Source organism: Eutrigla gurnardus, assembly GCF_963514095.1.
Source record: "Eutrigla gurnardus genome assembly, chromosome: 22".
In the NCBI taxonomy this organism is placed as follows: domain Eukaryota; kingdom Metazoa; phylum Chordata; class Actinopteri; order Perciformes; family Triglidae; genus Eutrigla; species Eutrigla gurnardus.
In genome coordinates this window covers 19,989,069-20,000,440 of record NC_139933.1, presented here as the reverse complement: position 1 = coordinate 20,000,440, position 11,372 = coordinate 19,989,069, and positions in this window count along the sequence as shown.

The window sequence follows — 11,372 nt, the reverse complement described above, 5'->3', positions numbered from 1 at the left end:
ACCACTCTGCAGCTGACGAGTTTGCCCTCATGCACAAACCAGTGTTAGCACCAGTCTGCAACATTTTATTTATCATATTCACTGAAGAGTTCACTAGAGTTCACTAGAGTTGTGATGTTCACAAACTAACCGAATCTATTGATTGTTTTTTTTGGGGGGTTTTTTATTTTATTTTTTTATCGCTGTCACGCTCACAGCATGCGCACACAAGCTCCTCCTCCTACTCCATTGAGACGCGAGCATGCAGAGTGCACTCGTGGTGGAGTGTTGATATGCAAATTTCACATGTCAGTCAGAAGGGGAACACCGTTTGTTTGTTTCACGTGAGTGCGTCCGCGGCGGAGAGGCAGAGTACTCTCTCCCTGTCAAAGCAGAGGGATATAGCACCACCTTGTGGAATGTTTACAATGAATGCAGATCAGACATTCAAATCTAGACCACACATGTTAAATTAAATTATAATCAATATTTAAAATATATCAAACTCAGATATCTGATGTCTAAGTCTGAATAATTCAGATCCAGTGATTATTTCCCAGATAAAATGGGTTACCACTAGGCTAGCTTCTTAAAAATAAATTAATATAAATGAGCCAGTCTTTTGAACAGCTCTTTGAAAAGAACGGCTCCTCAAGATCCGGCTCCCGTCAAAGAGCCATAAATCCCATCTCTACTCTACGTGCATGTAGAGCCTGTTGTTTGTTTTGCAAAAATCGACAGCGCCCGGATCATCCTGTCCACTCAGTGCGCAGGGCTGTGTTTGTGCACACACAGAGCCCCTCCCCCCCATCGGGCTCGTTCCACTATCACAGGAGGGAGGCGGAGGGAAGTAGCAACAAGCTTCCAAATTCTCGGTTAAAAACCGAAACGAGGAGGTCCAAAACAACCCAGGAAAAGAAAACACCGGTGGAAAATAAGGAAAAAAAGAAAGATTGCGACGGTGCCCATGATAAAACTAGAGTCAACATCAGACCCGCGTTTCAAAGGTGGCGTGATCTAAGGGATTTCAAAGGGCACGAAGTCGAGGGGAAGGAGCTCGGTGGTCGTGAGGGAGGAGCGTGAGAGTAGTAAACATTCAAAATCTGACAGAGTGCCCTCGATCCGACAGACTTGCAGACTGGGACTTTAAAGATCACTAGTGCCCCAACGGTTACTGATTTGATATACTCAACAATAGATTAGGCAGTCTGGCTTTTATAACTCAGTGCCTAGCTTCGTACTGACCTCATCGCACGTTACTGTGTATCAGTGGTCTGTTGTCCAGGAATTAAATGTGATTGATTTTTACTGCATATGATTGGTACTTTCAACACAATAAGGTATTGCTACAATTTTATGGTCAAACAAGGAGCAGTGATTTAGAGAGAAAATTCTACATCTTAGGTCTTTAAAACTAATGTATTGGCTCCTGGAAATTGTAGTCAATCTCTTTCTGATACCATAGCTTTTTACGGAGCATATATCCAGAATCCCAGATGATAAAACAAGTGATATTTCAAACTAGTGATATAATGATGCACAGTGTCCTTAGACCATTCAAAACCCAGTGGCAATGCTCCAAATAGCAGCAAGAACGTCTCTTTCAAAGTGACTGTACTCTTTGTAATGTCCTGGAAGTTGAAGCAGGTGGAAAACTGGGGAAGTTACTCTCCACCACGTTGAGATCCAGGTGTCTGGGCAGCACATTCCACTCTATCCAGAACTGCAGGAGTTTCCCAAGGATGATTGGAGATGCTACCGAAATAGAGAAGAAACTCAACATTTATTTTATCGCCTGAAAATATTTTGTGTCATTCATGAATGAGGTTGATAAAAAAAAACAGCATTTTACTTAATTGTGACCCACCACGACAAAACCAGCAGCAAGTCGGGTGGGACGAATTCAAGTAAAAGACGAAATAAGCTTTTTTTTTTCAGAATTAGTGATTTTCGTTTTTTGCAGAATATGCAAGTTGAGATCATGAAGAAGCCACTCCATGTTTCAGATAACAGTATTGATTGCCTTAAAAGTATACATTTTTGTATTTGTAGTTTCGGAAAAAATCTGCATTGTCTGTGTCTCTGCAGGGCCGTGTACGGCGATGCAGTTAATTTCCATACTGATCACCATTGGCCATTCACGCGCTGTTGTTATTTTTTCAGCAAATCAGCTGCACGTTAGAAATGAAACACATGGCTACTTATTCAGCGCCCGTGTCCTTCGCAGCAGAGGAGTTGGAGAGGAAGATATCAGACGCTATATCTACGGTTACATTTCAATGGGATAAAGACAGCGAAATGGAGGAAATCCGTAACTTTGACTGCAAATGCTATAAGAAGAAAGGAGAACAAACTTTCTCAAGAGCATTGTAGTCCTCCGTCTTCTCCTTCTCCTCCGTCTGCGCCGTCTTCTGCTGCGGCGTGATAAATGGCGCAGTTGTGCCGTGCGCCACTCAGCTGAACTATCTACTCAAACTATCTCCCTCCCACCACGACTTTATTGATTTGGTTTATTTATGTTGTTTGCTTATTTTGGTTCGTTGTTTGGATTAAATATTTACTTTTGTTAATTAGTTAGTATTCGGCTGGTGGGCTTATTGTGTTAAAGGGACTATAGTCTACTCCCGGTCCCTGCCCACAGCTGAGAGTTGGTGTTAAGTTTCTTTTGTTTATTATTTTCTTGCTACTTTGTTTCTTGTTTATTCATATTTGGTTTGTGTTTAACTTAGTTATTAGGTTTATTCTTGTTTGTCGTTGTGAGTGTTGTGGGTGTGCGGATGTGCGGATGTGTGTGTGGGTGTGTGTGTGTGTGTGTGTGAGGATAAGATCCTGTTTTAACAGTATAATAGTATGTTTGCCTAAGTGTCCCTGTTGAGCGGTATTATAATTTTGTTTTCTTTCTTTTCCAGGACAGGAGCTGGTGTAGCGTGCGGCAGACTCCCCCAGTGGTGGTTCCCCTCTCACTCCCCTGAGTTTGGTCTGGCACTTGGTGGTTTTTAGTGGTTTTCTTTGATTTGAGTTGTCCCCCTATTTGCTTTCGGTCTGTCCGCTAAGCTCAGCCGTAGCCCTTGTCCTGCAAATATTGTTTAATCCTTTTTAAACTGACCGTTGTCGATCTAAAATAAAGACAGATTCAGCAACTGCATAGCTTATTTCTCGCATAAAATGTTTTCAGAAACATTTCAATGAACTATTGTCGTAAAATAAGAGAGAGTTTCCAAACGAGCCGCCATGTTGGTCGGTTTGAAATCCGGGAGCAGACAGGACAGCTGTGAAAGCGATCGTCCAATCAGGTGCAGCCATGAAGTGTGCACGTGATCGTATGAAGGAGAGCGCCTGTCAATCATCCTCCTAGTGGCAGCCCACCAAATGTGCAATACTGGCAAGCAGTAAACGTTGTTTACCGTAATATGGCAGCTGCGGAGCCAAAGAGGAGACTTTTTCAATAAATTAACTTAGTATTTTATAGGTTCAAATAGACACAAAATATCGTTTTTATTCATTCTACTGGTAGTCCGTTTTGCTCAAATAGAAATAGGGGCCTGTCTCTAATTCTGGCCTCCTTCCAATAAAGCCTATAGGCCGCGTTGCGCTTGAGTAAATAAAGGCCTATATTAGAGCATATATTATGCACAATGGTACAAATTGATGAAGCACAAGGTAAATGTTATATCCAAAAGCTCCAATAGATGGCATTACACTAGTCTAATGGACATAAGTATTGAAAAGCCATTTTCTATGGGAAGTGGAAAGTAATCCATTTGAAGTGTCCGCCTGGTTGTATCCTTACTAAAACCTTTGTGGAGGCTTAGCCCTTTGCTCAAATTCTATCAAATTTGATAAACACGTAGTCAAGGATTTGCTGAAGGTAATCAATGGCATCTGTCTGCATGGAATCATTGTTGGCATAGTTTTATCCTCTGTCAAATAGGGGGGGAAATCAGCCGAGGATAGAGATTTCACATTTCTCCACTGGTTTATTCCAATTTACTCAGGCATAGTGGCAGACACAAACTTTTTACACTGGGAATACATTCTCTGAAGTCCCTAGATGTCCAAGGACACCAAGAACATGCACGTTTTTATAGTGGAGTAATTCTTCATTTACTTTGGGTATGTCCTTTTCTGCATTTTTTCTGAAAATATGGCCAGGGCTTAAGAGGTTATATTAAATTATTTAATATACTGTAGCAGCTCCTTTCTTGGCTGATTATGGGAAGCATCCATTCCAGTAGATCTATCCATTCCAGGTTGTAGAGCGCAATTCAAGTCTCCGGGTGCCAGGTAAAGTAGCCAAGGACAAAAACAGGTGTCTAAAAAAAGACCTGAGAGAACTTCACACTGAATAGTTAGGTATCTGCCTAATCGATCTTCATCCACACTAATAAGATAAAAAAAAGCACAGAATTGTGTATCAGTGTAATTACTCCACGTGAGTGTGAACTGAAAGAAGCTGAAAATACTCAACCAGGCCACCTCCTCCTCACTTTGATTACATCTTCAGGGGTCAGCGTCTCCTGGATAAAAACTATTTTAGCTTTTAACGGTTTGATCCTACTCATAACCTCTTTTAGCTTGACAAGTTTATTTAAACCCCTTACATTCCAAGATGTAAACTGAAGTTCAGATGACAGTGATGTAGTGACAAAGAAATTGGCTGTAGTAAATTTGAAATGACTGAAAACTAAAGACAAAAAATAATAAATAAATGAAGTGAAAAATATGTGCCTTAGAACACATAATTGAGTGTACATCCTGTGGAAGAAAACTCTCCAGGTCCAATTCTCTGGCTGGTTTAGATGTGCTTTAATCACTGCCAGTGGACAATTGAAATTACAACTTGGTCAGGAAAATCCTCTCTGACAAGAGTGGGGCAAAAGAGAGCTTCACACAGAGTTTACAGAGAACAAGGAGAAGGTGTGATGAGTGGATTTGCATTGATTCAATACATGTCTCTTCCAAGAGGAAGACACGGTCCATCAATCGCTGGAATGTTGCCTCATTGCACACTCCAAACGGCATAACGTTCCACTCAAACAGTCCATTTCTGGTGCAGAAGGCTGCAGCTTTTTGCGTGCTCTGGGGGTGAGTTCGACGGCTGTATCTGGTGGTGTTGTTTCTCACACGCCATCCGGCGTGGTGGCTGCTTCACAGGGATGCCTGGCCGGGTTATGATGTCATGCTGCATCAAGCTGGTGCGGCCCAGGTCATCCGGACCGGTGAAGAAGGTGTCATAGGTGCACGGATCGGACCGGACCGGTGTCATAGGTGCACAGCAGCTGTGCTAGCTGAAGCTGCGGTCTTTGTGGATGGCAGGGCTTTAGCAGGCTGGAGAAACCCTGCAATTGCCCCTTCTTTAATGGTTATGGCTGTTTTTCCGGGATTTAAAAGGTGGAGGGGAATGGTTTTAAGGTGTTGAGCTTCCACCAGGATGCAGGCAACAAGCACTTTTTCTCTACAAAGCCTTTGGTAGGGTTCAACATCACCTCCCCATTAAAGGGGCCCTATTATGCTATTTTTCCACAAGTTAATATAAGTTATTGATGTCTCCAAACCTGGTCTTTGAATTCCTCAACTGGAAAAAACAATCGGAACATGTATTTCGGAGTGGATCACACTCCTCATTTTCAGCTTTTTTGCCCCACTTTTTCAAACGGGTGATTCTGTCGGGGTGTAGCCTTATGCTAATGAGATGACCCCCGACCCCGCTCCTACTGAGGAAGTGGTTGTGTCTCTCCGCCCCGTGCTGTCCGCGTCCAGCTTGTTGTTATGGTTATGGTTCTACGCTACAAACTAACAGCGGTCCAGCCGTACCGCTTCGATCCGGACTCCGACCCAGAACCAGGACCAGCTCCTGTAGAAGTTCTACGGCGTGGATGCAGCAGGACGAACCTGAATGGTTAGTTAACATGTCTGTGTAACGTTTTGGACGGTAACTCGATGTGTGTTAGCGTAGCTAGCGCTAGCCACAATGACGCTCATGCTGCGTTCTTCGCTCTATAAGTAACGTATCTGTGAGCTATTTTGGCAACAATTAATATCATTAGTAGTGCCATGTTGTTGACAGTTCACAGTTGCATGTTTTCCAAATGGGGACGTAACATTATATTTAAACGGATGAAAACCCGATGAAAACAGCTTCCTGTATGCGGTCAGTTTGTTTACATCACATTAACGGGATTAAAAACCTGATCCTCTACACACATAAAGATATACAAGCAACAGGATTTGGTCAGTATCATGTCGTCCTCCAGAATTATGTGCTGAATTGTGAATTATAGGCTGTGTGCTGTGTTTTATAAACGTGATTGTGCTCCATCTCAACATTATGTGCTAAACTTACTGTTACAAAATTCAAACATGAGGTTTACACCTCAGCTTGTCAGCAAAGTCCGTCAGGTTACCATATTAACAAGATTTGTTGTTGAAATGCTCAAATTCTGTACTATATTCATCTAGGTGACTAAGTAGGCCTTCAGACACCGAACATGTCTGCTGCATGGAGACACCACGGGTAATGTTACTGTGTTACACCAAGTTGTCTGTTGAGATTATTATTCATATAACATGACGATGAACATGATTCACACTAGGTAAGAAGACGGATGCAGCAGCTGGAGGAGAAAGAGGCTTGCATGGTGGGACATCCTGGTTGGAACTGTCTGTCTGAATGTTCTCTCTCCAAAACGCATGAAATATACAGCTGGTTATGGTGCTTTACACGTAAGAGGAATACAGCAGTCTGTTGTTTGTTTATCAATTGTGTTTTATAAAAAATAAATCCCTCTATGCAACATATTATGCAGTCTTCCTGACCATTACTTCAGTAATATTAACCATGACACATTTTACAATTACTGTAAAGACTTTATTGTCAAATTAATCAGCAGTTGAAGTTCACAGTTATATCAGAACACAAACGCAAACTGTTTGTGGCCGACGTCATATCAAGCTCTTCTGAAGTCAAGGAAGAGCTGCCCTCCAAAGTATCCTCCTCCTCTACCGGGTCCAGGCGAGCTCTCTTTGATGGTCTCCTTATTGGAGTGGTCAGACAGACAGACAGACAGACAGACAGACAGACAGACAGAGTTTACAACTACATCTGAAATGTGGAACACGTTACTATTTCACTATAACTGATGTTGTGACGCACCAATAGCTCGTAAAATCCCTTCGTTAGCGGTGCAAAAGGGTCATTCCGTGTCATTTCATCAAATTTCTGAAAATCTTCCCACCTGACCATCTCAGAATGTCCTGAAAAGTTCAAGTACAAAGACACACTTGTTACTAGGACAAATCCAAAATATTAGGTCTCTACTGTCAATACTTTTCTCATGAAACATCATTGAATGAAGGGTAGTTTAGACGGTTTTTGGCATCATGCTCTGAAAAGCCATTTTTAAACAGCAATATCTGGAAAAGTATCTCACCTGTGGCCTTCAAATTTTCTACACTGTATATCTGTTACTAATAGCCTCCAGACATGAAATATCAGGGGTGTAGCTCAATGATAACCTAGTATGGTAGGTACTTAAAATTAGGCTTTTTGAAATAAAGTAGTACATTTGAAGAGTGGCTGAGCTCCCATTTTTGCAGATAAAAGACTTCTATCACTTCTGCCTCTATCTCTGGTGTTAGCTTAAACATTCTACAAAATAAGGTTTCTCTTAGATTATTAGTTTCACAGATATTAAGGCTCAAAAATGGAAGTAAACACATCTTTGCCCAACTTCAGAGTCATATTCCAAAAAACTGACAACACGCATCAGGTCCAAACTTACTTATTTTGAAAGATCATATTCTTGTTGAAATCATATTTAAAAAATCGGGAGGGTGTTTTGCCTCAATTTGTCGCAGTGATTTTTTAAAATCCTGACATTGGTGGGGTTTTTGTGGCCGTTTTTGGTACTGCATGTCTTATTATCCTACCAGTAAACATCACAGGCGGGCAATTCAAATGTGTTTTTTACCATTTACCAAAGACTTACATGTGACTAAATGCTACTGATAAATTTAGCCTTACAAAAACATTAAAATGTAGCACAGTTGTAGTTACAGAGGCAATAAGTCCTTGAATGTGAGTTAAACATGCTGAAAGCAGCTTTTAATGTCTTATGAACAAATATAGTATAATATTGAAGACTGTACATTTCGTCATACTTTAAGTATATAAATTACACAACTAAACCAAATAATAATCTTAATTTGAGCATAAAGATTTTACATTACAGTAGAAAAGTCTCCAAAGTTTGATATTGAATAACAGTTTGTCTCTATATGCTCACTATGAGACAATATGTGAGTTATGATCAGAAATGGTGGATAGGAAGTATCAGAGATGTTTCAGATCAAGATGAAGATGTACTGGTTCAGTTCATGCACCCACATGGCCCTGCCAAGAGTTTCTACAGGCCAAGAAGAGAAGATGTGCAATGTCCCACTGCAGCATAGAATTGCAAGATTTGACGTTCCCTCTACAGTAACTGGGTGCATGTATGCCATCAAAAAAGATGAGCACAACAGAGCAGAGATGTACATTAGACAATTTCTAAAGTGACTGCCAAATTAATGAATGTGACGAAGGAATTGGATCTAAAAGATGAAAAATGTGTCATCCCTCACAGTGAGCATAGAGACAAACTGTTATTCAATATCAAACTTTGGAGACTTTTGTACTGTAATGTAAAATCTTATGCTCAAATTAAGATTATTATTTGATTTGGTTGTGTAATGTATGTACTTAAAGTATGACAAAATGTACAGTCTTCAATATTATGCTGTTTGTTCATGGTTTAAGACATTAAAAGCTGCTTTCACCATGTTTAACTCACATTCAAGGACTTATTGCCTCTGTAACTACAACTGTGCTACATTTAAATGTTTTCGTAAGGCTAAATTTATCAGTAGCATTTAGGCACATGTAAGTCTTTGGTAAATGGTAAAAAACACATTTGAATTGCCCTCCTGTGATGTTTACTGGTAGGCTATTAGGACATGCAGTACCTAAACCAGCCACATAAACCCCACCAATATCAGGATTTTAAAAAATCACTGTGACAAAATGAGGCAAAACACCCTCTTGATTTTTTAATATGATTTTAACAAGAATATGAGCTTTCAAAAAAAGTACGTTTGGACCTGATACGTGTTGTCAGTTTTTTGGAATATGACTCTGAAGTTGGGCAAAGATGTGTTTACTTCCATTTTTGAGCCTTAATATCTGTGAAACTAATAATCTAAGAGAAACCATATTTTGTAGAATGTTTAAGCTAACCCCAGAGATAGAGGCAGAAGTGATAGAAGTCTTTTATCTGTAAAAATGGGAGCTCAGCCACTCTTCAAATTGACTACTTTATTTCAACAAGCCACATTTGAAGTACCTACCATACTAGGTTATCATTGAGCTACACCCCTGATATTTCATGTTTGGAGGCTATTAGTAACAGATATACACTGTAGAAATTTTGAAGGCCACAGGTGAGATAGTTTTCCAGATAATGCCGTTTAAAAATGGCTTTTCAGAGTATGATGCCAAAAACCGTGTAAACTACCCTTCATTCAATGACGTTTCATGAGGAAACTGTTGACAGTAGAGACCTAATATTTTGGATTTGTCCTAGTAACAAGTGTGTCTTTGTACTCAAATTTTTTCAGGACATTCTGCGATGGTCAGGTGGGAGGCATTTGATGAAATGACACGGAATGACCCAAAAACAAACGTTTGGTGACGTTGTCTTTGCATCGGCGTGTATAAACAAACACAGATCAGCTGCTCTCGCTGCCGCATTCCAGCTACAAAACGTTCCCAAGCAAACTGATGTCTAGCGTTATTTTACAGGTTTGGGCCCCCGCAGTACTACGTATCGTTAACGGTCCTCAATATCAATACAATGGAAGCTTTTAACGCAACACGCCAATGCTAACTTTAGCGCAACACGCCAATATTAACACACCAATGCTAAGAAAGCGACGGTAAACTGTAACACGGCATTACACAATATTTAGAAACTTACCGCTTCAGTGTCTGTGGTTGGCTCTCGGACTGTCGGTACTGATCCAAACGTTAGCCTCAGGTTAGAGGCATATCCTGAGCTGTAGCGACCCATGTTGTCAAAGCTCCTGTCGGTGAAGTGCGTCGCACACACAAACACATATTTACGGACGCGTGCGCGCACATTTTCATCGTAGATGCTCCGACGATGCCAGTAAATATCAGCAATTGGACTGCCAACTGCTTTCCGTTGATTTTGGCATTTTGGTTCACTGGTTTGTATGTACATCACACTGACAGCCAACAGGTATGGGGATTATGTGGGCAGGACCACAGAGGTGGAGCGATTCTAATGAGCCGAGATGACCCATATAAGGCACAGCAAAATTCGGTCCTGACGTCATTTAGTGGACATTCTGCAAACCGTTCGTTTATCGGGAGGATTTCTTTCAAACTGAGAAAGTGAAACAGGGAGATGGTGGTCTTTTCTGATACTGTGGGGACTTATTGACACCCCAGGGACCCATTTTAGGGTTGAAAAACATGGAAAAGTCGATTTTTCATAATAGGGCCCCTTTGATGCATATGATGTGTATTATGCTATTGTTAGTTGATTAATATTTTGATGATATTTGTCATGAGATATGGGTTGATGTTATTTATTATTGATTATTGTGATTGGGCTATTATGGTGAGTGAGCTGTGATGTTTGTGTTATGCACCTGAGAAGCTGCATTCCTTACTTTTCAGGTTTATTACCTGCTTCCCTTTTAGAGAAATAAATAAACAAACAAAAGTGGAATACTGAGTAATATCCTTTGTACACTGGGTTGCCCTTTCCGTGTGGAGAAAACGGAACAAACCCTTTCCAGGTTTATGCGTCAACAATTCTTAATCGTACATTTTCAGAGAGCTCTCTTGTGCGAGGCATGGTTCACATCACATCATATCAGGCAATGCTTCTTGAGAATAGAAAACTCAAAACTGGTGTGTTCAATAAAAAAGTTTAGTTTTAGTTTTTTAGTTTGTGTTATGACTTTGATGAAGATCATAACACATTTTATGCAGAATTCCAGGTAATTTGAAAGGGTTCACAACTTTTGCAACTGTAGAAAGTATTGCGAGTGTCACAGCATGAATTACATAATCCCAACATCCATACATGTTCCGTATCTTTGATTAATAATTACTCAATTAGTATTTTTGTGTAGTTAGGAATAATGTAACCAATTAGAAATGCAGCCTAATTGGTGTCAACATCTATAAAAGACACCTGTGACAGGTATTTGAAAATGTTACATGGCTCATCTCGCATTACTGGAAGATTAAGTAAACGATGTGCTCCGCAGAAAGTTTTCAGTGCGCTGATCTGTTTGGTGAGAGAACAGAGTGGCTTCTGGGT